The sequence below is a fragment of the Manis pentadactyla genome, chromosome 6 (assembly GCF_030020395.1).
Source record: "Manis pentadactyla isolate mManPen7 chromosome 6, mManPen7.hap1, whole genome shotgun sequence".
Taxonomy (NCBI): Eukaryota; Metazoa; Chordata; class Mammalia; order Pholidota; family Manidae; genus Manis; species Manis pentadactyla.
In genome coordinates, this window is record NC_080024.1 from 82829579 (window position 1) to 82855849 (window position 26271).

At 38.4% G+C, this 26271-nt stretch overlaps 1 pseudogene; it reads right to left on the bottom strand.

Moving 5' to 3' along the window:
- Window positions 1–1444: 1444 nt before the first annotated feature.
- On the bottom strand, window positions 1445–25990 carry LOC130684186 (iron-responsive element-binding protein 2-like; annotated as a pseudogene).
- Between the last annotated feature and the right edge of the window lie 281 nt (window positions 25991–26271).

A 26271-nucleotide genomic window follows, 5' to 3' on the forward strand; every position in this document is an offset into this window, starting at 1 on the left:
GCCTCACACCAGTTAGGATGGCCAACACAGAAAAGACTAGGAACAACAAATGCTGGCGAGGATGCAAAGAAAGGGGGAACCTCCTACACTGCTGGTGGGAATGTTCAACCACTGTGGAAAGCAATATGGAAGTTCCTCAAAAAAATGAAAATAGGAATACCATTGGACCCAGTAATTCCACCTCAGGGAAATTACCCTTAGAAGACAACTTCTCAGATTCAGAAAGACATAAGCACCCCTATGTTTACTGCAGCACTATTTATGATAGCTAAGATATGGAAGCAACCTACGTGTCCATCAGTAGATGAATGGATAAAGAAGATGTGGTACATATACACAATAGAATACTATTCAGCCATTAGAAAGATGTAAATCCTACCATTTGCAACACCATGGCTGGAGCTAGAGAGTATTATGCTCAAGTGAAATAAGTCAGGAAGAGAAAGACAAATACCAAATTATTTCCCTCATTTGTGGAGTATAACAAAGCAAAAACTGAATGAACAAAACAGCAGCAGACTCACAGACTCCAAGAAGGGACTAGTGGTACTAAAGGGGAGGGGTTGGGGAGATTTGGTGGGGAGTGATGAGGAATGGGATTGAAGGGCATTATGATTGGCACACATGGTGTGTGTGTGTGGGGTCACGGGGAAGAGTGTAGCTCAAAGACAAATAGGGACTCTGTGGCATCTTACTACACTGATGGACAGTGACTGCAATGGGGTATGGCGGGGTACTTGATAATAAGGGTGAATGTAATAACCACATTGTTTTTCTTGTGAAACCTTCATAACAGTGTATATCAATGATACCTTAATTTAAAAAACGTCTCAGGAAAAAGGGAACCTATACCTGTAATTAATATTCACAATATTTGTACTATCTCAGAAAGATGAGAGAATCAGCATGTCCATCTTAAGGGTGAAGACTAAAAACTCAAAAAGAACAAAGTTCCTAAGATATGAGAGTGGTGAGGGTTGGTTTTGCCCAGCCTTTTTACAACTACAAATTGTGAGTATGAAATGTCAGAAACTACAAGTCCTATGACTTCTCTCTCCAGTGGACCCCTATTTGCTCTCCAATAAAGAGTCTCAGGAGAAATGTCTTGGGGCAGATGACCTGTCACCATCTTCACCTGTTCTAGGAATAAAAAGGAAAACGTAGCCTACTATCTCTGAGTCTGTTAACCCCTGATGGAGCAAATCAGACAAAAGGGGTTAAGTAAACTACCACTGTACACAAGTAATTTTTATTATCAAGCAGGACAGAATCTTCTTTCCTTCTAACATACTGATTTCCTCAAATAAGAAAAGAGTGACCTAGATTTAATCAAACACAGAGTATTAAAGTGAAGCTAGATTAGTACAAAATATTATATAAGATCACAAAAAAAACAAAAATATGATATTCAAATAAGTACAAAAAATCCAAATGAGGAAAATAAACTTTCACAGGATGTTACCGCCAAAAGGAAACATTTAAAACTCTTTGAAGTTTAGTAAGATAAAATTTAAGAATTGATATCAGCAAAAACAGTCCTTTGGTGGCCCAGTCCCTTGAATTTCCTGACCCATATTTCTTTCCTGCTGAAACAATCAGTGGGATACCTTCTTTCTGGTACAGCTCAGCAGCCTCAAACACATCTAGCTATAGAGTCAAACAAACACAAAAATCATTAACACAAATTTTGATATAGTTGGCAACTGCTTAAATACTTTGTATATATACTGACTATCTGTCCTGATGGAAAATGAATTGTTTTGGGAGCTGGTTTTCCAAGAAACTTATTAAAAAGCTTGATATTTGCAAAAGTTCCTCTTGTCATTACAGCATCATTACCTCTTCGGGCTCCGTAAGAGTTGAATTCATGAGGGTTAAGGCTACAGGAAAATTATGTAAGTAATTTAATTTCAGGTGGAAAATAATCACGTACTACTGAATTGTAAAACTTACTCAAAACATTTTATATTATGGATAATTTCAAGTATGTACAAAAGTAGGGCAAACAGAACAGTGAATCAACAAGCAGGTGCCTCTCATCACATTGTAATAATCAAATCATGGACTCTGTTTCTTCCATAATTATCCCCTATTACATTATTTTGAGGAAAACACATTTTAGTTGTATCTATTTCAGTATGTTCCTCTAAAAGATTTGGACTCGTAAAATACTATCCTGATACCAAAAAAGCCCCCACAGTTTCTTAATATCAGAGAGCCAGTCAATATTCAAATGTCCCTGATTTTCCCCATGATTCATTTGTTGTTGGTTTGTTCAAATCAGGCAGGGTCCAAATATGCTTCATATATTCATTCAGTCAATCTCTTAATCTTCACATCTGCTTTCCCTTCTTGCCCCTCTTGTACATTTTCTGAAGGAAACAGGTCACTGGTTGTAGTTTCCTGCATTTATACTGTGCTAACTGCATTCCCACGGTTTCATTCCCAATCCTCTGTCACTTTATTTCCTGTAAACAAGATGTCAGATCCAATGGCTTGATAATATTTGGGTTTTTAACGTTAATTTGTGTAACAGGCCTCATAGGTCAAACATCCATTGGAGGCACATGATACCCAGTTGTCTCTTTCTGGAATGTTACCAGGGACTATCATCACTGTCCAGATTAAATCTTTCATTAGGGATTACACAACAGTGATACTCATCACTCCTCCTCCAACTTTTAGCTGGAAAACTTCTATAAAGACAAATGTCCTTCATCAATGATTAGGTTATACTGAAATTCATTCCACATGGTAAAGACTGTTTACAAATCTATGACTGTTAAGTAATCAGATGGTTCCCTACCAACTTCCAGAGGTAAGTTGGTCTGTTTTTTTCTTTCAGTATTATTATAAACTCAGAGACTAAAATGCATGATTTAATCCATTCCAGTTAGTATTTTTTACTGATGCTCAGCATGTCCCATCTTTAAGCAGTGGCAGGTTCAAATTGGTTCCTGAGACCTTTTCACAGAAGCCCTGTAGTTTCTGGCAGCTATTTCTCACTGGGAAAAATATAGACATTTTCCAGACCCAAATTTGGAATCAATCATCTCTCCAAGAAGCACTGGTTGTTTGTACGGGTTTCCCCTCCTATCTGGAAGAGAATGTTCCAACATAACCATTCATAAACCAAAACAGCATCCAGTGCAGGGCATCTCCTGATTTCTGGAGGGTCACATCACTCCACTTTTGCCATAGACCTACACTAGCACTTGCCTTTTTGCTAATGGAAAGAAGTCCGAAGAGGATTTTCACTTCCACGAAAAAAGCTGTTACCACACCAATGTAGGTCTTTTGTGAAAACAAAGTGGTGTGACTTGAGCTTCTGGAAAGCTGAGATACCTGTACAGTGCTATGGCATTCAGACACCATAATCTGGGTGTTAACGGGCTGGACTGGTCACCAGGACAAGAAACAGCTAAGCATCTCAACAACAGCTAAGTGTCTGTTCGGCCTTTTATGTAAAGGCAATAAATATTCTAAATTTGTACACTTAAATGTTTTTATAATGGAGGTGGGGGTGGGGGATGGTTCATATGTCTATTTAAAAAAATTCTGATTTATGAGAAGTACTGGATTAAATATTCTAAGATCTGAAACTACAATAAATATAAAAACTATCTTGGAAAGTGGTGGCTCCTTTTTTTTGAGGGTTGGCAGCAATGTCACAATTACGACCACGATGGAAATCACAACCAACAAATATCTGGGAAAAAGAAAATTTACCTTATTTCTCAACACTGTATATAAAAGCTAAGTGGGTAACAAACTGATTCATCTTCGTGAAGTTTTACCAAAGGCAGCTGCTATTAGTAATTTCTACCAAAGTACTTTAATTCACACCAAACTACAGTTAACTGGAAAGTAAGTTCAAACACAAAATTCACGACAGCACTGCTGAAACTACAGTAAGAGTTTTCAGGTTTTCTACATGACAAACCAAGCCACATGACATGGTCTGTGTATGAGATTTCACTGCAAAGTCTTGTCATTCAAGCAGCACAAACACCAAGGTTGATCGGGCAGCATGTCCCACCTTCAGCAAACCTGTCTGTGGTGTCAGGATGGCTCTGTGACGCCAGAGAGCATTACCATGCACAGAGAAATGAAATAATGTGTTTCTAGTTTCAGATTGTTATCTCCTCTATAAACGATCTTTACATTCATTGATTTATGTAAAATTTTAGACTCAAAAAGCAGGAATTCACTGTCTTTCCATTTGACACAGATCAAGCCTAGCTTCATGCACATGCATCTTATAGTCCACAAAAGACACATTTAAATTTCTAACTAGGGGAGGGTGGTTAGGGTAATTTGACAGGTCAAACCATGATGACTTTTCAACAAAGAAAAATTGAAAAGAGAAGTCTTGCTTCCAATCAGTTGTTTATTTTGGCTACCCCTCTATTAGGGGTGCAATTTAAAACAGCCATTTCAGTTTCTAAAAACATAAGCAAAATCAGGTACAACAGGTACTCCAGTTACTGCGTAAGTCACCATGGCAAGCAGACACCTGTGACAGCAGGTACTTCCTGGAGGAACGAACGTGACCAGAAGCCTCTCAATCAGTAAGAAAGGAGACAAAATAAAAGCATCTGAACACCAGGCACACATACCCTCTACTGGCCAAGTATTTAACAGCAGCACTACTCCTCGCAATGCTTCCAGCGGGCGATATATGGTCTGTGGTGACACAGTCTCCCAGATGCAGTAGGACGTGGGCATTTTCAATAGACTGCAGTGAAACTGGCTCTTTGGTCTAAAAGGTAAAAAGTTAAAGGCATTTAACTCTTCATGAGTTTTTTTAGTTATAACAACATTAAAAAGATGAAACAGTGATAAAACAGTACTTAACAAGCTTATCAAAAAATGAAGGACATCTGATAGAAGTAAACTTCAAGTCCCATGGAAACAAGAGTGAATATGGTGCTTCTAAGGAATCCCACTGCTTATTTCCCATCTGTGAATATGGTTTTGGTTGGTGAATTAAAAGAAAGATAAAATGGGAGTCATAAAAAGAGGCTTATATAAATGATCAAGGAAATAAAGTATTTATGTTAAAATGAAAAAAATAGGTCTTACTGATTTAGAAATAAAGCTGACAGCACATTCTATAAAATCATGACATTTTGGATGGAATCAATAAAGATTTGCTCATCAAATTCCAACACACCAGATTTTTAGGAGCACTACCCTGTGAGTTAAGTTTCAATAGAAACTGAATGTCAAAATTTGTAGACTCCAAAAATCTAAAAAACTTAAAAATATCTACACAAGTTGCTAAAGAGAGATTGTGTGTGGGTATTGCTGTTGATCTTCAGAATATCGTCATGGACAAAAACCGCTACTTCTTTCAATGCACGTCCCACATCACAGTGTGATATTTTCAAACTACACTTATAACCCTTGCCACCTGCACCACCACCCCAGCAGTCCAGCCATCATCGCCTTTCCCTCTGGATTCTGCTGTCACTGGTCTTCCTGCTTCTACCTAACCTTCACCCCCAAGAAAGTCTCAATACAAAGAGCAACCCTTTTGAGTATGACACTCCTCTGTTCGAAACCTTCCCATGGCTCCCACTCCCCGTGTCACTTCACTCAGAGTACAAGACTACATTTTAACATTGGTCTAAAGTTCCCTATGTACTGGTACCTCCATTTCTGACATCGTTTCCTACCACTATCCTTATTTCCCATGCTCTAGCCACACTGCCCTCCTTGAGGCCTTTACCCTGATTTCTCCACCGGGCAGCCCTCTTCTTTGTCCAGATATATGGCTAACTTATTCACATCTTTCAAAGTTTTGCTCAAATGTCATATTTTCAACCACTCTATATAAAATTACAATCTACTCCCCAAATTTTGCACAATTGGTTCTTTTTACCCTGATCATATATATTTTTTCATTACCACTTACCACTTTTTAGCATAATATGTAATCTACCTAGTTATTCTGCTAATGGTTCACTGCCTTCCTCTCCCCATGAGAATGTTGGGTTTTGTTAACTGATGAAATCCGCATACCTAGAAGAGTGCCTGGCACACAGCAGAGATTCAGTAAATATTTGTTAAGTGAATAAACGCTTTTTGTGCCCTCATATATATATTTTCCATTATTAAAAAAAAGTGTGACTATATGTATTTACTTGTAGGTGTAAAAGACATCCCTGGGATGATGCTTAAAAAACTGACAAGCACTGGTTGCCTCTGAGGAGGTGAAGCAGGAGGCCAGGCATGGGTGAGACAGACTCATTGCACCATCTTTCTTTTGAAATCTGAACCATCTGAGTGGGCTAACAGAGCAGTTTATATGAAGTGTGCCCATATTCAAGATGCCAAATGTAAATGCTTGCTACATATTTCTAATAGGTAAAAAAATAAATCAATTCTGTTACTCTAAGCTATTCTCTCAGATACTAGAGATTTCCAGATACAAAATGACTATAACTCATTAAAATGTATGTGTTCAAAATAATGTAATCTAAAATTTTATTCTATTCAGAAAGCAGGATGTGTGAAATAAAGAAAACATCGACACTTCACTGAACTGCTGAAGAAATGAGACTCTTACCTCTATTTCCTCTTTTCATGTTTTAAACATGGACAATATAACATGCTCTTCCTCTATCTGATGAACTTCTTCTCGAGGAGGCCAAATATTATGTAGGTAAATGTTCTTGCCAGTAGTGTCAGTACCTGTTTAAAATATTTTAGTATGAGATTCAAGATATTCACATCGCCAAAGGAATTATCATACAAACTAAGTAAATTACTCAACAGCAGACTGCTTTAGGCATAAGCAGCTGAAGGAAGCAACTATGCCCATTTTACTTTCTTCATATAAACACAGAAATGAATGACGATGCATTACACCAAGAGGTCCTGAAATGATCAAAGAATGGCTGATCTAAGAAACATTTCAAAAATACAACAGCCTCTGGGAAAAAAGTGTGTGCAGGGACATATGTATGCAGATAAAGGAAGAGATACCTAAAGGCTCGGTCTGGAAATCTGTATTCACTGTACCTGCTATGGCATAAGCCACCCAAGGGTGGAGAGGCAAGATAGTTGGCATGGACACAATCACAAAGACGACCTTCAAAATTTTTGTTTCCAGATAAAACTCCACAGGTAACCAAATCACCCTGAAGAAAAACACACACAAACAATATATATTCTAGAGATGGTACAAATTTGGATAATTATATATACATAAACAATCTCAAATATTGTACTTCTGAGGACAAGATAACCAAAACATGTTCTACCAATTATTACAGAACTATCAAAACTGTAAATAAACTAATTCCTGGTGTTATTCTTTGAGAATCATTTTAAGATTGACAGGTTACTATTCCCACAGAATATATATAGGTCTACAGAAATACAAATGTCAATATACATTTTCTGTAATTTATTAATAAAACAGAGTTCGTTATCTTGTTGAGTGACACATTTTACCTGTTTGACTGCATTTAAAATGGCTTCTGATAAGGGTGCTGTGTTTATCAGCACATGCTGAACATCCATAGCCAACTATTTCAAATCTGCATTTCAAAACAGAAATATGACTGGACAGAACGTCACAGCATTTGTGAAGACACGACAAGCCTTATCTCTTATTTCCACCTTTGTAATAAGATCACTGAAGAGAATATTCATGACAGATGGATCAACCTTCATCGGCATGTCTACTCCGGTTTCTGAGCAACCAAGCCTGACTCTCCCTCTCGGGCATGCAGCCTGCACTGGATGCCAACCATTGAAGTCCTGATGCTTAGGACAAGCCCTAGTCAGGATTGGTAACTAACTCTGCAGAGAGCCAATCACACTACACAAGAAAACTCCTCAGCTACTACTTGCTAGGAACATAACATGAGCACTCAAAAAACTGATGCTGTACTTCTGCCTGAGGGTTTAAACTACAAAGCCTCAAGACAGCCTGGCTTTAACAAGCTGACCAAAGCTCACCAAAGAGGTGCTGGAGTTGGGTCCTCTGACAGGAACAAATCTTCCCATTCTTAACCAAAAAAAGTCCCTGACAAAAATCCCAAGATGATATAACTAAAAAACTGTAGGTAAAATCCTCAAAATTACCTCCAGCTGCCCTTCTAAAAGCAAAAAGAAAATCTAAAATGTATCTCTCTTGCAAAGGAATTGACTACTTATGTAGGGTATGTTCCAAAATAGACACTGAATATAGCTAGCCACAATTTATTTTTCTGATTATGTAAGAAATGTAAACGTATTTTCCCCACAGTTCAGGGACAACTTCACCTGTGCTTATTTAATAGACCCCAGCACATCACAAGCTCCAATCAAGACAATTTACTCAGTTAATAAAACAACCTGTAAGAGTTCACTCTTCCTGTCTTCCCAACTCATGGAAATTACACTCTACATGGTACCATGGCATATATGGCCGGCCACTGCTACTTGGTTTTACTTGTCCATTTTGTCTTTCCATCCTTAAACTCGAATCCACATTTCCTACTTCTGCAGCCAGCACACTGCTGCTGTGTTCACTGACTATAACCAATCTTACCTGTGAGTGACAGGGCCTCAAAGATGTGTGACAATGGTGAGGTAACAAGTAAGCTAGAGCACAATTTTTCTAACTTCTTGACTATGAAGGGTTCTAGGAAGCAGCTTCCATCACTGCTGAGTACCAATGTCAGTGTAAAGAGGTGTAACTATCACTTACTTACCCGAGTTTACTAAGGAATGCAATACTCCACTGGAACTGAGGTAATGTGTAACCATCCCACTGCCTGGAGATAAACTCATTCTGATGTAAGGTTTAACATGCAGACCAGCTTGAACAACTTTTTTAGCCAAAAGACCTGCACAGTGAACAATGATTCATTACGGTGATGTCTCTCCCTCCTTCCTCACATTAAAGGGGGAAGCGAGAAAGTATTTATTTAACAAGCCAATCTCCATCTCTTGTCAGGGTAAAAGTCCACACTCATGAATTTACTGTCATTATTTTGTCCACTCTATGCTCTTGATTTTTTTCATTTGAAACAAACCACAAGTTGCAGCAGATACACTAGCTTTACATTGTAAATTGTTCACGTGCAGCCTGATGTGGCATGCGCATAAATGGACCAAAGGACGATATGTAGTAATATAATGCACACAGTAACCAACGCATAGTGAGCCTTTTAAAATTCCAGTCATAATAAATAATAATTCATCATGTATTACACATGACTTTTAACAATGAGTGGTTCTATGTGCATACAACTGATTTCATTTACAATCCTTACCAATCAACTTTTACTCTCAATGGACTATGGCACACTACTATGGAAACTTCACATAGATTATCAAAGGATTCGATCATTATACTTCTAAATTACCAGAAGCAGCAGATACAACCTAAAACTAATAGACATGCAAGTTATGATTTTTTAAAAATTTACCTCCCATGTAATAAAAACAAAATTAGTAACATAAATCAAACCTAGTCTCCTTGAGACCTAATGTTGAAGACCTAAAAATCTCATGAAGTTTCTCAGACACAGACACTGATACTCACGTGTGATATAGAAAAACCACATAACAGAAAAGTAAAAACTAATTTAGGAAAAGACTATGTATGGCCATAAAACACAACCTACCTGCAGAGAGCATGACAGATGGATTGCAGTTATTGATGCAACTGGTAACTGCAGCGACGACGACAGACTCATGGGACAGCTGATAGACACCTATTCATAGCAAATAGTGAAGGCATCATTCTGCTTTTCGGCAGCAATTTGGAAGCCTTTAAATCCAACCTATGTAAATTTGCACATAAATATAAACTATACATTCTGGATACAAATAGGAAAAAAGACTGGCAGAAAATACAGCAGATCCTTGACATATGATGATTTGACACTGGAAGTTCTGATTATTTGTGAGTGTTGCTAAAGATTCATGACCTTTAGTAGTTAAGATTCAGCTAAAATATGAATTTGAGTAGTCACAATAAGAATTTTTCTTTGTTAATAACATATTTTCTTTGTTAACAATGGCCCTGAAGATCTGCTTCAAAATGAGCCTGTGAACCTATGTGTATAAAATACATGAAGCAAGACTGCCAATGAGTTAATTGTTGAAGTGAAGTACATGGGAATTCAACACACCATTTTGTTCCTGTCTAAGTCTGACATTCTCTCTCTCTCTCTCTCTCTCTCTCTCTCTCTCTCTCTCTCTCTCTCTCACACACACACACAAAGAAATTTTAAGAAAGGAAGGCTCTGAAAGCCAGCTACTAGTTCTCAGAATAGAGAAAGTGGCAAGATTGAAGCCATGATTCTCAGAAATTCTGTATAAACCCCCAAGTCAAAGAGGTCACTTGTTACCAGATTTTGAGAATAATTAGTTACACAGTAGTGTTTTTCTCCTATTCTGGGAAGTCACAAAAGTCTAGAACAGTGCTATTCAACAGAATTTTTCTGTGATGATGTGAATATTTAGTATCTATGCTGTCCAACACAAAAGTGTTAACCACAAGTAACTATCCAGCACCTGAAATGAGGCCACTGTGACTAAGAAACCCAAATTTTAATTAATTTAAATTTTAACTTAAAGAGAGACAGTCAACCTCTGCTCCTCACAGTGGACCTGGGTAAACGACTGATCTATACTTTGGTCAGAAGGAAAAATGGGGCTGATGGTGTGTGCTGTAACAAAAAAACACAGCAGATTGACTTTATGGGTCACCTGGCTAGTTCTATATTACTTATTCAACACAAAGTGCACTGACAAGGATATCAATAGAGTGATCTTCCTTTTCATTTAAGCAAGCTTGGAAATCACTTTTCATTTATGTCACAGCAACTCTATCCTGAGGTCTTTTTGGACCACTGACAGATGGAACTATTGAATTCAGATTAATCTGGATCACCTAGATCATGGAGAAAAGGGAAAGGATTTAGAACTTTAAGTAAAGATTCTAACTTAAGGACTAATTTCTGAAGCACACTGAGTTACGTATTCATTCTGACATTCAACCCCAGAAATACAGATTTTTTTAACAACCCCATTTATGAAACATGACAAAAACTGCTAGAAGACTAGCAGAACAATGCACACACTGTCCAACATCAATTGAATAGTCTGTAAAAAATTTTCTGTTCCCCAAATGTTTTTTTTTTCCAGGAAGATGATAAACACTGTCTTCACAGATGTCTCTTGTACAGTGGATGCCTGTGGTGACTATCAACTTTGGCCTCTGAGCTCTAAATTCTCCCTTCTTTGCCTGTTCTGTGACAGTGGAGTTGGGCTCGTGAGCATTTACCCTTTCACGGCCAGTCGGTAGATGGTGCTGGAGGGACACAACAGAGAAAGAGTTTTTCATTTGCTGGTTCCCCAGTGTCTAGCTGGCCAGGCAGGCTCCTGCAGGTCACACTTTTATTCCTTGGTTCAAAAAATTATTTTTTTAAAAGCCCCACCTTCCACCTAAGTTTCTATTAATTTCTCTGGTATTTCTATCACTTCCTGTCATCCACTTATCCAGCGTATGTGCAAATTAAGTTTCCCTTCATTGAGACCTTCATGATTCCTCTACAACCCCGCTTGTTCTGAATGACCTTGACCACAAACCTGCTTTTCTTATGCCTTCATTTCTTGTCTCCAGGTGATCGTAGTCTTTGTGTTTAAAAGTGGGATTCATGAGTTTCTCTTGAAATCAATTTCTTGATGGGTTATAGCTTTATTTCTTAATATGGTCAGGTTTTTAATAAGCAAATGTATTCCATTTTATTTTACCACTACCACGTTTCTACTTACTTTTTCTTACTCTTTCCTACAATTCTTCCTTCCCTTCTTTGTTTTTTAATGTGGACAAAGCACTAGAGTCAATAAACAGTGGTGAAGTGGACCAGAAAATCCTCACAGAAGTTAGAAGACCCGACCAAAGCAAATTTACACCAATTCAATCCCTACGGGTCCTATACTAGCCTTCAATATGCCAGTAATGTATTCACCTATTTGCCTAACATGTTTCCTGAGTATCTACTGTGTGCCAGTCAGTGTTCTAGGAGCTGAAGATGCAATGCAAAAAATAAAAATAAATAAAAATAAATAGTGCAGACACAAGTTCCTGTCCTAATGGAGCCTATGTGTACCTTCCATTTGGAAAGACAGACAAACCAGTACACAAATTAAAATTTCAAGGAGGGATACATGCTATCAAGAACAATACAGCTGGGTGAGAAAATGGATTCCCACCCCCCACAAAAAATATAGCTAACAGTTAACCACACCTATGATAACATCCTGTTGTTTATTTAGATCCTTGACACACTACTAGAAAATGAATGTTATTAAAATTAAGACTCCTGAAAGTGAATACTACCTACTTCAATATAAACACAAATCCACAACAGATTACAAACGTTTGCTTAGATTGTAAAATATATTTAACATTTAAGACTGCATAACTGGATATCCCTTTCATAATTGTGGATTTTCACAAAATATAGACATTAACCAGATGCAGACATCATCAAAACTGGTATTTTGGGAGGATATTATAGTGATCATGAAGTAGAAAAAAATTAGAGTGCTAAATTAAGAGTCAATTTTGTACTTAAAATACTAAAAATTTAGACCCCATAAAAAGTTGAAAAATTCACTGTAATAGAAATCTATGTAAAATTAATTAATAAAATGAGACTCACATACCCATTAGCTTGTTAAATAGTAATAATGGCTAAAATTTATTGAGCACTTACTATGTGCCTGAGGCTGTTCTAATGAATTTGTGTTTGATCTTTAAAGAATCCTGAGTTAGATAGGATCTTCCTATCTTAGAGATGGGGAAACTGAGGCAGAAAGGCTAAATAAAGTGCCCAAGGTTACAAAACTAATAAATTTTAGGGCTGGGATTCAAACCCAGGTGGTTAGGCTCCAGAATTTACACTCTTCACTACTACTTGGGTTATTCTGTATATACTTGGGAGTACTCAGGCGTTCCTGAATTATTCTGGTTATTGCTAAACAATTTCACAGCTTTAAGATATGCTTCCATTGACTTGAGTTTGTCTTTGTCAAAACCTAAAAAGAAGATTAATAACAAAAATCAAGTAAGGAATTGTGAAATCTTTGGGGGTAGGGTTCTGCGTTCCAATGATGAGCAAGAAACAAATATTCCAGATTACATAATACTCAGAATAGATTTCTTTCCAAATTAATATTTGATATTATTCTCAAGAGTAAAGTATACCCTTCATGAAAACGCTACTTGCTAAAAACACCTACCAGCCCTTACTTAAAAGTTAATCACTGATGATAAATACTGAGCAACTTCTATAAGACTCGCAAAAAATATTATTTGCAAAAGAAAAACCAGTAATAAAACCGAACATAATAAATTACTATCCACCATGAAGGAAGAAATCCATCACTTTCCGTAAACAATAAACAATATTAATAGTTAAAATGAAAGAATAAAGTGAAAGTTAAGAACAGTTTTACAGAGAAAAAGCAGAAATTAAAGAATTTAGATGTTGATATTAAAAGTTTCCAATTGAACATTGGGGTGGTTGTCTGTAAGCCTGATGAGAAGTAAAGTGACTTATGCAGATGGTCTTTCTGCAGGATTGTCACAGAACACATCCTCCAAGTTATAAGTTCTTCTCACAATGTAACAGTAACATTCCTCCAGCAAGGGGTGGGGTCTGTGTTCCCCCTTCACCAAAGCAGTGTGATTTCCAGAAGGCTGGCTGTCTCTGTGTCCTCGGACCACTGGATTCCTAAAGCCACCACATGAGAAAGCCCAGACCCATGTAGAAGCCACCCATCAAAATCCAGCTTGAAGAAATCTCAGCATTTTATGAGGACTATTCCCTCTCCAAGAATCCAAATGAATTGTTATTCATTTTGCCATGTGACTTATAATAATCTTCTCCCAAAATGAAAAATACTAGAATATATTCCCCAAATATATGTATGATTAGAGATTAGGAGTTCAGCAATGATCTCTTTAAAAGAGGAAGAGGGGCAATTTAAAAACAAAACAAAACAAAATGAAAAAAACAGGCAATAGGCTGATAGACACTGAGAAGTCACTGGTGGTTACCATGGGGAAGGAATTGGGGTTGGTGGGTGAAACAGAGAGTCACAAAATCTCAATCATAATATAAATTAGTCACAGACATGAAAGTACAGCATATAGTCAACAGTTCTGGGGTGAGCATTTAATGATGTATGTAAGTGTTGAATCACTGTGTTGTATACCTGAAACCAATATAAGATTGTATAGCAACTATGCTTCAATAAAAAAGCAAAATTGTTTTTACTTAAAAAAAAGAGGAAGTGGATCAAAATAAGAAAAGAGATCCTGCTTTTTAAAAACAAGGGGCCTTATGTAGTATCAACACATTGTGGGTTTTCAGGTACTTCTTATAATACATAAACTACTCAACATAAGAGTGGTAAAAACTCCTAGCTTACCAGGCTACAGAAGATTCGGAACTTGTAACCCTGTGCTGCTTTTCACCAAATCACGTGCTTCTTACTGTCAGAGCACTGGGTCCCAAACTCTTTGTCTGGTGACCACCTATTCCTGCTAAAAGAACAGATGAGAATATTCTCAAGCTTGACTCCCATTAAACTGCAACCTCTGATCCCTAAGCAGAATGGAGGTCTCCATCATTATGGGGAAAAACAAAACTGAAGGTAGGCAGTATAGATAATCCCTTTACGTTGCCGTAAATGGGCCCCAGGGAACCAGGAACAGACCAGAATCTGGGAAGTTTAATATGCATTTTATGCATTCTTTTAAAATAAGACAATTTCATGAATAACTAAATAACATGTACAAGAATAGTGACTTACTATAGAATATTTCAGAGACACACACTGGAAATGTAACAAGTTTATCCTAAATGATCTTGCTTCTTACCTGTATGTTCTAAATGTTTTAAAGTCACATTGTCAACAGGGAAAAAGCTGAGGATAGCACCATATTCTGGACACATATTTGCTATTGTAGTTTGATCCACTATAGATAATTGTGAAACTCCACTTCCAAAAATCTCAAAAAACTTTCCAGCCACTTCTACTTGCCTGAGGTGCTAATAAAGGGACACACATAAATACACAAAATCAGCAATAAGATAAGCATGGTTTCTTTGAAAACTACAAAATCTAATTTTTAACTCTTACTAGTGACGGTGAAGGAAAGAGGTCCACTTGTTCTTATGAAACAGGAACTCCTTCCGGTTTTGCAGGTGTTTTAAGATAAACTGTCAATAGAAGAGTGGTCCCATGTCACTGTTAGGACAGAAAAGGGCCTGAAAACTCAAAATGACTAAGATTTACATTTTAATGTCTCTGATATAGGGGTATACCTTAGACTCAATGGTGAGTCTGTTAGCTGGCAGTCTTTCTTAGCAGTATTTTAAATAAGGTTGTGTCTATCCATTAATGGCATCGTAAATTGGATGAAATAGTAATATACAGATGAACTGTATTTAAATAAAAAATTACATGTTGGCTATAAAAATTCTTCAAATTCCAACTGTAGCATCACTAATTTCTACAGTACATTAAATTTTACACCACAAATATTTACAGCATCATTAATTATAGGTAAATTCCATTTTGATAACATTTAAGATGTGGCTTCAAAATTCCTTCTAAAATCATTTTTCTTAATTTTTACCAAGAACCAAACAGCTTTTACCTGTTCTAAATTATGAAATGGTCTTGGATTGGTACAGTGAAGCAACTAGGGAGGGGACTAAGAATGAAACAGCCTTCAACCTGGGAACAATACTAAGTCCAAACATCTCAGAGGTGGTAGGGGTCACTTAATCCAAACTGCTTAAGATATAGAAACTCAAGCCTAGGAGAAAGATGTTTGTTTAAATTCACGAAGATGAGAGCAATACAGATTAGATATACCAAACCAACTGCTACTTTCACCAAATTAATGAGGTACCACAATATACACTGTGAAAACCAAGATAAAATCAGTCCTATGAAGACCATGAATAGAACTTCAAAGAAGAAAAATAATTCAATAAATGTAAACGTATGTAACAGATTGAAATTTTCTATGAACTAAAACATCAAAAATAGATCATAATATTGCTAAGAAAAAATACAGCCAGAGGGCTCTAAAGGCAAGATTAATTCTCAGTATGTCTTAAAGAAAGAATTGATTCCTCTAAAAATATAATGGCATATTCCTTTTCCTCTGGGATAACACTACAATTCTCAATTTAACTTTGTGATCTTTTGGTACCATACATGGAATCAATCATTTTTCCTAAGATGTCAAAATCTTTTTTAGAGGTGGAGCCGAGATGGCGGCGTGAGTAGAGGAGCAGAAATCTCCTCCCAAAACCACATATATGCTTGAAAATACAACAAAGACAACTCTTCCTGAAAGAGAGACCAGAAGACACAGGAAAACAACCAGACTACATCCACACCTGCGAGAACCCAGCACCTCATGAAGGGGGTAAGATACAAGCCGCAGTCAAGTGGGACCTGAGCGCCCCTCACACCAGCTCCCCAGTGGGAGGAGAGGAGTCAGAGAGGGAGGGAGAAGGAGCCCAGGACTGCTAATCAGCCAGCCCTTGCCATCCGCACTGGACTGCAGACAGTGCATGCGTGGGGTGCTGGATACTAGGGAAAAAGGACAGTAAGATGTGTGAGTAGGTCCCGGCAGCCGGTGCCCCAGGGAAAAAGAAAAGCGAGTGCTTTTTGGAAGTGTTAAAGGGACAAGGACCGCACAGCCAGACGGAAGCGTCCTGGGACACTTAGTCCAGCAGCAGGGAACTCCGGGCACCCTATACCCCTGTATAGCAGGGCAGGTCAGACAGAGGGCCCTCACAGAGATAAACAGCCTCCCTGCCGTTTCCCCTCCAACGCGGCTCCGCCATATCAGAGCAGCTTCCCGAGGCAGGCCATGCCCACAGCAACAGCAGAGATAAACTCCATAGCGGCCGGGCAAGAATCAGAAGCCGCGTCTGCATGCAGCTGCCCAGCACAAGCCACTAGAGGTCACTGTTCTCCCAGGAGAGGAAGGCCACAAACCAACAAGAAGGGAAGTTCTTCCAGCCGTCACTCGTGCCAGCTCTGCAAACTGTCTCTATCAAAATGAAAAGGTAAAATTTGAGGCAGACAAAGATTACAGAGTCAACACATGAGAAGGAGACAGACCTAACCAGTCTTCCTGAGAAAGAATTCAAAATAAAAATCATAAACATGCTGACAGAGATGCAGAGAAATATACAAGAGCTAAGGGATGAAGTCCGGAGGGAGATTACAGATGTCCGGAAGGAGATTACAGAAGTGAAACAAACTCTGGAAGGATTTATAAGCAGAATGGGTAAGATGCAAGGGGCCATTGATGGAATAGAAAGCAGAGAACAGGAACGCATAGAAGCTGACACAGATAGATAAGGAATCTCCAGGAATGAAACAATATTAAGAGAACTGTGTGACCAACCAAAAGGAACAATATCCGCATTATAGGGGTACCAGAAGAATAAGAGAGGGAAATAGGGATAGAAAGTGTCTTTGAAGAAATAATTGCTGAAAACTTCCCCAAACTGGGGGAGGAAATAATCGAACAGACCATGGAAATACACAGAACTCCCAGCAGAAAGGACCCATGGAGGACAACACCAAGACACATAATAATTAAAATGGCAAAGAACAAGGACAAGGACAGAGTTTTGAAGGCAGCTAGAGAGAAGAAAAAGATCACCTATAAAGGAAAACTCATGAGGCTATCATCAGACTTCTCAACAGAAACCTTACAGGCCAGAAGAGAATGGCATGATATATTTAATGCAATGAAACAGAAGGGCCTTGAACCAAGGATACTGTATCCAGCACGATTATCATTTAAATATGAAGGAGGGATTAAACAATTCCCAGACAGGCAAAAGTTGAGGGAATTTGCCACCCACAAACCAATTCTACAGGGTATTCTAGAGGGACTAGTCTAGACGGGAGAACTCCTAAGACTAAACAGATGTCACCAGAGAAAATAAAATCACAGCAAAGAAAGCAGACCAACCAAATACTAACTAAAGGCAAAAAATAAAATCAACAACCCACTAAAAGCAGTTAAAGGAAACACGAAAGAGCACAGAATAAAACAACCAACATATAAAGAATTGAGGAGGAGGAATAAGAAGGGAGAGAAGAAAGGAATCTCCAGACAGTGTATATAACAGCTCAATAAGCGAGTTAAGTTAGGCAGTAAGATACTAAAGAAGCTAACCTTGAACCTTTGGTAGACACGAATCTAAAGCCTGCAATGGCAATAAGTACAGATCTTTCAATAGTCACCCTAAATGTAAATGGACTGAATGCACCAATCAAAAGACACAGAGTAATAGAATGGATGAAAAAGCAAGACCCATCTATATGCTGCTTACAAGAAACTCACCTCAAACCCAAAGACATGCACAGACTAAAAGTCAAGGGATGGAAAAAGATATTTCATGTAAACAATAGGGAGAAGAAAGCAGGGGTTGCAGTACTAGTATCAGACAAAATAGACTTCAAAACAAAGAAAGTAACAAGAAATGAAGTACATTACGTAATGATAAAGGGCTCAGTCCAACAAGAGGATATAACCATTCTAAATATATATACACCCAACACAGGAGCACCAGCATATGTGAAACAAATACTAACAGAACTAAAGAGGGAATTAGAATGCAATGCATTCATTTTAGGAGACTTCAACACGCCATTCACCCCATAGGATAGATCCACTGGACAGAAAATAAGTAAGGACACGGAGGCACTGAACAACACACTAGAACAGATGGACCTAATAGACATCTATAGAACTATACATCCAAAAGAAACAGGATACACATTCTTCTCAACTGCACATGGAACATTCTCCAGAAGAGACCACATAGTAGGTCACAAAAAGAGCCTCAGAAAATTCCAAATGATTGAAATTCTACCAACCAACTTTTCAGACCACAAAGGTATAAAACTAGAAATAAATTCTACAAAGAAACCAAAAAGGCTCACAAACACATGGAGGCCTAACAACATGTAACTAAATAATCAATGGTTCAACGAACAAATTAAAATAGACATCAAGGAATATATGGAAACAAATGACAACAACAATACAAAGCCGCAGCTTCTGTGGGACACAGTGAAAAGCAGTCTTAAGAGGAAAGTGTACAGCAATCCAGGCACACTTAAAGAAGGAAGAACAATCCGAAATAAATAGTCTAAAATCAGAATGATCGAAACTGGAAAAAGAAGAACAAATGAGGCCTACAGTCAGCAGAAGGAGGGACATAATAAAGATCAGAGAAGAAATAAACAAAATTGAGAAGAATAAAACAATAGAAAAACTCAACGAAACCAAGAGCTGGTTCTTTGAGAAAATAAACAAAATAGATAAACCTCTAGCCAAACTTATTAAGAGAAAAAGAGAATCAACACACATCAACAGAATCAGAAATGAGAATGGAAAAATCACGACAGACTCCACAGAAATACAAAGAATTATTAAAGACTACTATGAAAAGCTAAATGCTAACAAGCTGCAAAATCTAGAAGAAATGGACAACTTCCTAGAAAAATACAACCTTCCAAGACTGACCACGGAAGAAACACAAAAGTTAAACAAACCAATTACGAGCAAAAAATTGAAATTTTACTCAAAGAACTACCCAAACACAAAACCCCCGGCCCGATGGATTTACCTCGGAATTTCATCAAACATACAGAGAAGACATAATACCCATTCTCCTTAAAGTTTTCCAAAAAATAGAAGAAGAGGGAATACTCCCAAACTCATTCTATGAAGCCAACATCGCCCTAATACCAAAACCTGTCAAAGACCCCACCAAAAAAGAAAATTACAGACCAATATCCCTGATGAATGTAGATGCAAAAATACTCAATAAAATATTAGCAAACTGAATTCAAAAATATATCAAAAGGATCATACACCATGTCCAAGTGGGATTCATCCCAGGGATGCAAGGATGGTACAACATTCGAAAATCCATCAACATCATCCACCACATAAACCAAAAGAAAGACAAAAACCACATGATCATCTCCATAGATGCTGAAAAAGCATTTAACAAAATTCAACATTCATTCATGAAAAAAGCTTCTCAGCAAAATGGGTGTAGAGGGCAAGTACCTCAACATAATGAAGGCCATATAGGATAAACCCACAGCCAACATCATACTGAACAGCAAGAAGCTGAAAGGTTTTCCTCTGAGATCGGGAACAAAACAGGGATGCCCACCCTCCTCACTGTTATTTAACTTAGTACTGGAGGTCCTAGCCATGGCAATTAGACAAAACAAAGAAATACAAGGAATCTAGATTGGTAAAGAGGAAGTTAAACTGTCACTATTTGCAGATGACATGATATTGTACATAAAAAACCCTAAAGACTCCACTCCAAAACTACTAGAACTGATATCGGAATACAGCAAAGTTGCAGGATACAAAATTAACACACAGAAATCTGTGGCTTTCCTATACACTAATAATGAACCAATAGAAAGAGAAATCAGGAAAACAACTCCATTCACAACTGCATCAAAAAGAATCAAATAAATAGGAATAATCCTAACCAAGGAAGTGAAAGACCTATACCCTGAAAACTACAAGACACTCTTAAGACAAATTAAAGGGGACACTAAGAAATGGAAACTCATCCCATGCTCTTGGCTAGGAATAATTAATATTGTCAAAATGGCCATCCTTCCCAAAGCAGTATACAGATTTGATGCAATCCCTATCAAATTAATAGCAACATTCTTCAATGAACTGGAACAAATAGTTCAAAAATTCATATGGAAACACCAAAGACCCCAAATAGCCAAAACAATCCTCACAAAGCAGAACAAAGTGTTGGGGGGATCTCACTCCCCAGCTTCAAGCTCTACTACAAAGCCATAGTAATCAAGACAATTTGGTACTGGCACAAGAACAGAGCCACAGACCAGTGGAACAGATTAGAGAATCCAGACATTAACCCAAACATATATGGTCAATTAATATTTGATAAAGGAGCCATGGATATACAATTGGGAAATGACAGACTCTTCAACAGAGGGTTTTGGCAAATCTGGACAGCTACATGTAAGAGAATGAAACTGGACCATTGTCTAACCCCATACACAAAAGTAAATTCAAAATGGATCAAAGACTTGAATGTAACTCATGAAACCATAAAACTGTTAGAAAAAAACAGAGGCAAAAATCTCTTAGACATAAACATGAGTGACCTCTTCTTGAACATATCTCCCCAGGCAAGGAAAACAAAAGCAAAAATGAACAAGTGGACTATATCAAGCTGAAAAGCTTCTGTACAGCAAAAGACACCATCAATACAACAAAAAGGTACCCTACAGTATGGGACAATATATTTGTAAATGACAGATCCGATAAAGGCTTGACATCCAAGATATTTAAAGAGCTCATGTACCTCAACAAACAAAAAGTGAATAATCCAATTAAAAAATGGGCAGAGGAGCTGAACAGACAGTTCTCCAAAGAAGAAATTCAGATGACCAACAGACACATGAAAAGATCCTCCACATCACTAGTCATCAGAGAAATGCAAATTAAAAGCACAATGAGATATCACCTCACACCAGTAAGGATGGCTGCCATCCAAAAGACAAACAACAACAAATGTTGGTGAGGTTGTGGAGAAAGGGGGACCCTCCTACTATGCTGGTGGGAATGTAAATTAGTTCAACCATTGTGGAAAGCAGTATGGAGTTTCCTCAAAATGCTCAAAATAGACTTACCATTTGACCCAGGAATACCACTCCTAGGAATTTACCATAAGAATGCAGCACTCCAGTTTGAAAGACAGATGCACCACTATGTTAATCGCAACACTATTTACAATAACCAAGAATTGGAAGCAACCTAAGCGTCCATCAGTAGATGAATGGATAAAGAAGATGTGGTACATATACACAATGGAATATTATTCAGCCGTAAGAAGAAAACAAATCCTACCATTTGCAACAACATGGATGGAGCTAGAGGGTATTATGCTCAGTGAAATAAGCCAGGTGGAAAGAGACAAGTACCAAATTATTTCACTCATCTGTGGAGTATAAGAAAAAAGGAAAGACTGAAGGAACAAAACAGCAGCAGAATCACAGAACCCACGAATGGACTAACAGTTACCAAAGGGAAAGGGACTGGGGAGGATGGGTGGATGGGGAGGGATAAGGGGGGAAGAAGAAAGGGGTAGTATGATTAGCATGCATAATGTGGGGGGTGGGAGAAAGGGAAGGGCTGTGCAACACAGAGAAGACAAGTAGTGATTCTACAACATTTTGCTATGCTGATGGACAGTGACTGTAATGGGGTTTGTGGGGGGGACTTGGTGTAGGGGAGAGCCTAGTAAACATAATATTCTTCATGTAATTGTAGATTAATGATAACAAAAAAAGAAAGAAATGGGGGATTACTTCCCGATAGGATAAAACTAACTGTAAATCAATGATTAATGCATCCTTTACATATCCTTAATTTTGATCTTTTAAAGGGTGTGGGATGATCAGCTATGGAAGTACACTTTTATGATAATATATCTTTCTCTTAAAAAAAAGCAGTTCCTGTGTGGTTATCTCCAATAGGTTCTTCACAATGGTATAAAGGTCATATCAAAGTGTGGGCAAAGGGTTTGTTTGTGTTTATACAGAGGATGAAGGCCTAATTTGGCTACCCAGAAAATGAATTAAGATACTGTATGAAGAAGATCTTCCAACATCAACATCCTCTGGAAGAGTCATTTCAGAAGATGATCATCAAAAAACTTCAACAAAGACCCTGGCACTGTTGCAGTTGTAGCTGCATTCATCCCACCGGTTCCTGGACTTGCCATTGGAATGAAGAAGGAGATATCTAAGCTGGCCTGTGCATACAGTAAAACAACAAATTTGACTGGATCTATACTGTCGGAACTCAACCAAGAATTAGGAGAAGGGCAAGTTGCAGTGCTCCAAAATCGTGCGTCTATAGACTATCTACTGTTAAAAGAACATATGGGATGTGAACAGTTCCCAGGAATGTGTTGTTTTAATTTGTCTGATTTTTCTCAAACTATTCAAATTCAGTTAGACATTATCCATCATATCATTGATAAGTTTTTACAAACGCATAGGGTACCTAACTGGTTTTCTTGGTTTCACTGGATATGGCTGGTAATTGTAGGTCTGCTTTTGTTATGTATCTGTATTCCTATTCTGTTAATGTGTGTATGCAATTTAATTAGTAGTTTGTTAAAACCTATACATGCTTATGTTACTCTACAAGAAGATATGTCAAAGAAATAATCAATTTTCCCATGTTTTCTTCTGTCTGCTACTTCTGTAGCTTTTCTTCTTCCTAATTACAACCCTTTAGTAGAATTCGTGCCTCATATCGAAAATTACTGAGTATCATAATTCTTCCAAGTGGTAAAGATACCTCAAGACAAATGCTGAGCATAGAAGCCACATGGCATAAATCTGCAAAGAAGTAGAAAGCTATCCTTTTCAAAGAATATTGCTTCTCTCTCACTTACGAACTTTACATTTCCCTGTATGGCCCTGGAAGATGACTGGTTAGCCAGAGACAGGTAAGATTCCTCAAGGGAGGAACAACCTAAGACATGCACAGTTGCAGGGGGGCCATCAGGAGAGAAATTGGGGATCAACAGAGAGATGAGGCTTAGAACCTCAACCCCCGCCATTTTGATAGAAATCTTCTGCATCCGTGGATGTTTTGTTTCCCTTGTCTAGCTTGGATTAATACTTAGTCTATAGGCACAGATCTGATCATCTACATTTGCCCTCTTACAGCACTAAATTATGTTTTCTACCTTTATCTTGCATCTACCTACCACTTCAGCATTTTATTAAAAAACAATAATAATAATAAGGGAAAAATGTGGGATTCACATATAAATCAAGTATAAAAATCAAACGAATAATCATAACTGACTTGATTGTTTATAGTTCATGATGCGTGATCAAAACTGAAAGTTTCTGTGATATGACTGCCCTTGCACTGTTCACCATGTAAGAACTTATTTACTGTGTAAGAAATTGTTCACCATGTAAGAACTTGTTTGTTATGCTTCAGAAGAATGGAGACTGTTGAGAATTAGGCTTGGGGTTGATTAATGATTGTGCATTGAGTCCCCTATACAGAATTTTATTGTTGTTAACAACCATTTGATCAATAAATATGAGAGATGCCCTCTCAAAAAAATATCTTTTTTAATTATGGAAGAAGGATCAATACTAAATGCCAAAAGGGAGCCAATACCATTTTCTTCTCCTGCAGAGTATCCTGAAAGCTTTCAGACCAATGATTAAACCAAAAATACCGAGACTCTAGGAACCAAACTGGAATTACATGTGGAATATTTGCCAGGTTCAGGCACTTAACAAAATGGGACTCAAATCGTTAGAATAAAGTTAGTGAAAAGCTGAAATTTAGGATGGAGTGTTACAAATTCATGTTTACTATTAAAATCTGGAGCCCATGTACTGGATGCAGGAAGCCAGTATTAAAAATTCAGAGAAATGCTGCAGCCCAGTTTCAAAAAGACAGTTGCACCCCTATGTTTATTGCAGCACTATTTACAATAGCCAAGAAATGGAAGCAACCCAAGTGTCCATCAGTAGATGAATGGATAAAGAAGATGTGGTACATATACACAATGGAATATTATTCAGCCATAAGAAGAAAACAAATCCTACCATTTGCAACAACATGGATGGAGCTAGAGGGTATTATGCTCAGTGAAATAAGCCAGGTGGAAAGAGACAAGTACCAAATTATTTCACTCATATGTAGAGTATGAGAACAAAGGAAAACTGAAGGAACAAAACAGCAGCAGAATCACAGAACCCAAGAATGGACTAACAGTTACCAAAGGGAAAGAGACTGGAGAGAATGGGTGGGAAGGGAGGGATAAGGGCGGGGAAAAACAAAGGGGTATTACAATTAGCTCACATAATGTGGGAGGGGTCCCAAGGGGAAGTCAGTTTAGTACAGAGAAGTCAAGTAGTGATTCTATATCAGCTTACTAGGCTGATGGTCAGTGACTGTAATGGGGTATGTGGTGGGGCTACTTGATGACCTGGGGAGTCTAGTAACCATAATGTTGCTCATATAATTGTAGATTGGTTATTGTGAATTGTGCTGTGATAAACATAGGGGTGCACATATCTTTTTTATACTGGTCTGCTGCATTCTTTTATTTATTTATTTATTTATTCATTCATTCATTCATTCATTCACTCATTCATTATCTATCTATCTACCTATCTGTCTAAATATCTTTCTGTCATTAATATATAATTAGATGAGTAACATTATGTTTGCTAGACTCCCCCCATCATGAAGATGCCTCCAGGTACCCCATTGCAGTCACTGTCCATGAGCATAGTAAGATACTGTAGAATCCCTACTTGTCTTCTCTGTGTTGTATAGCCCTCCCTGTGATCCCCACTCCCACATTATACGTACTAATAGTAATGCACGCTTTCTTTCCCTCTCCCCTTATCTCTCCATTACCAGCTATCCACCCCAGTCCCTTTCCCTTTGGTAACTGTTAGTCCATTCTTGGGTTATGTGAATCTGGTGCTATTTTGCTTATTCAATGTGTTCTGCGTGCACGCCCATTGGCTGCCTCGCTTCGATTGATGGCGCTGACTGCCATTTATTGCGCAGAGCCACTCGCAGGCCCGCCCCAGACAGGCGTCCCTCGTGGCCAATGAGTGAGCGCCAACGCAGAGCAGCCCGCCTTTGGGGGCGCCCACAGAACACGTGTTTCAGGCGGCTGCACAGTAGCTGCAGGCTTTCCCGCCTCCGTGTTCAGTACTCATTAGCTTCGCGAGCGCCGCCAGGAGAGGGGTTTCTAACGGCTCCCTCCGTTCTTCTGTCCTCCGGCCCTGTCCGCAGGGTCGACCCGGCGTACTCAGACAGCCGACTCCTTCGCACCATGTGCCCAGCGGAGACCAGATGTTGGACCCGCGCTGTCCTCGGCTGTGCCTTCCTCGCGGCACGAATGTGCTGGCAGCACTGACCTCGCTCCCCAGCCTCAGATCACCTCTTCGCGCTTGCTGGGCCCCCGGCGCCGCCCTCGCCCCTTCTCTTCTCTCCAGTGGTGGGCGAAAGGCGGCGATCGACCTGGACTTGAAGCTGCTGCCCCGGTCGGACGTGAGCCATTACAGCTCTGCCACCTCCAGCCTAGCGCCGTGGGGCGGCGCAACCAGGAACCCTGA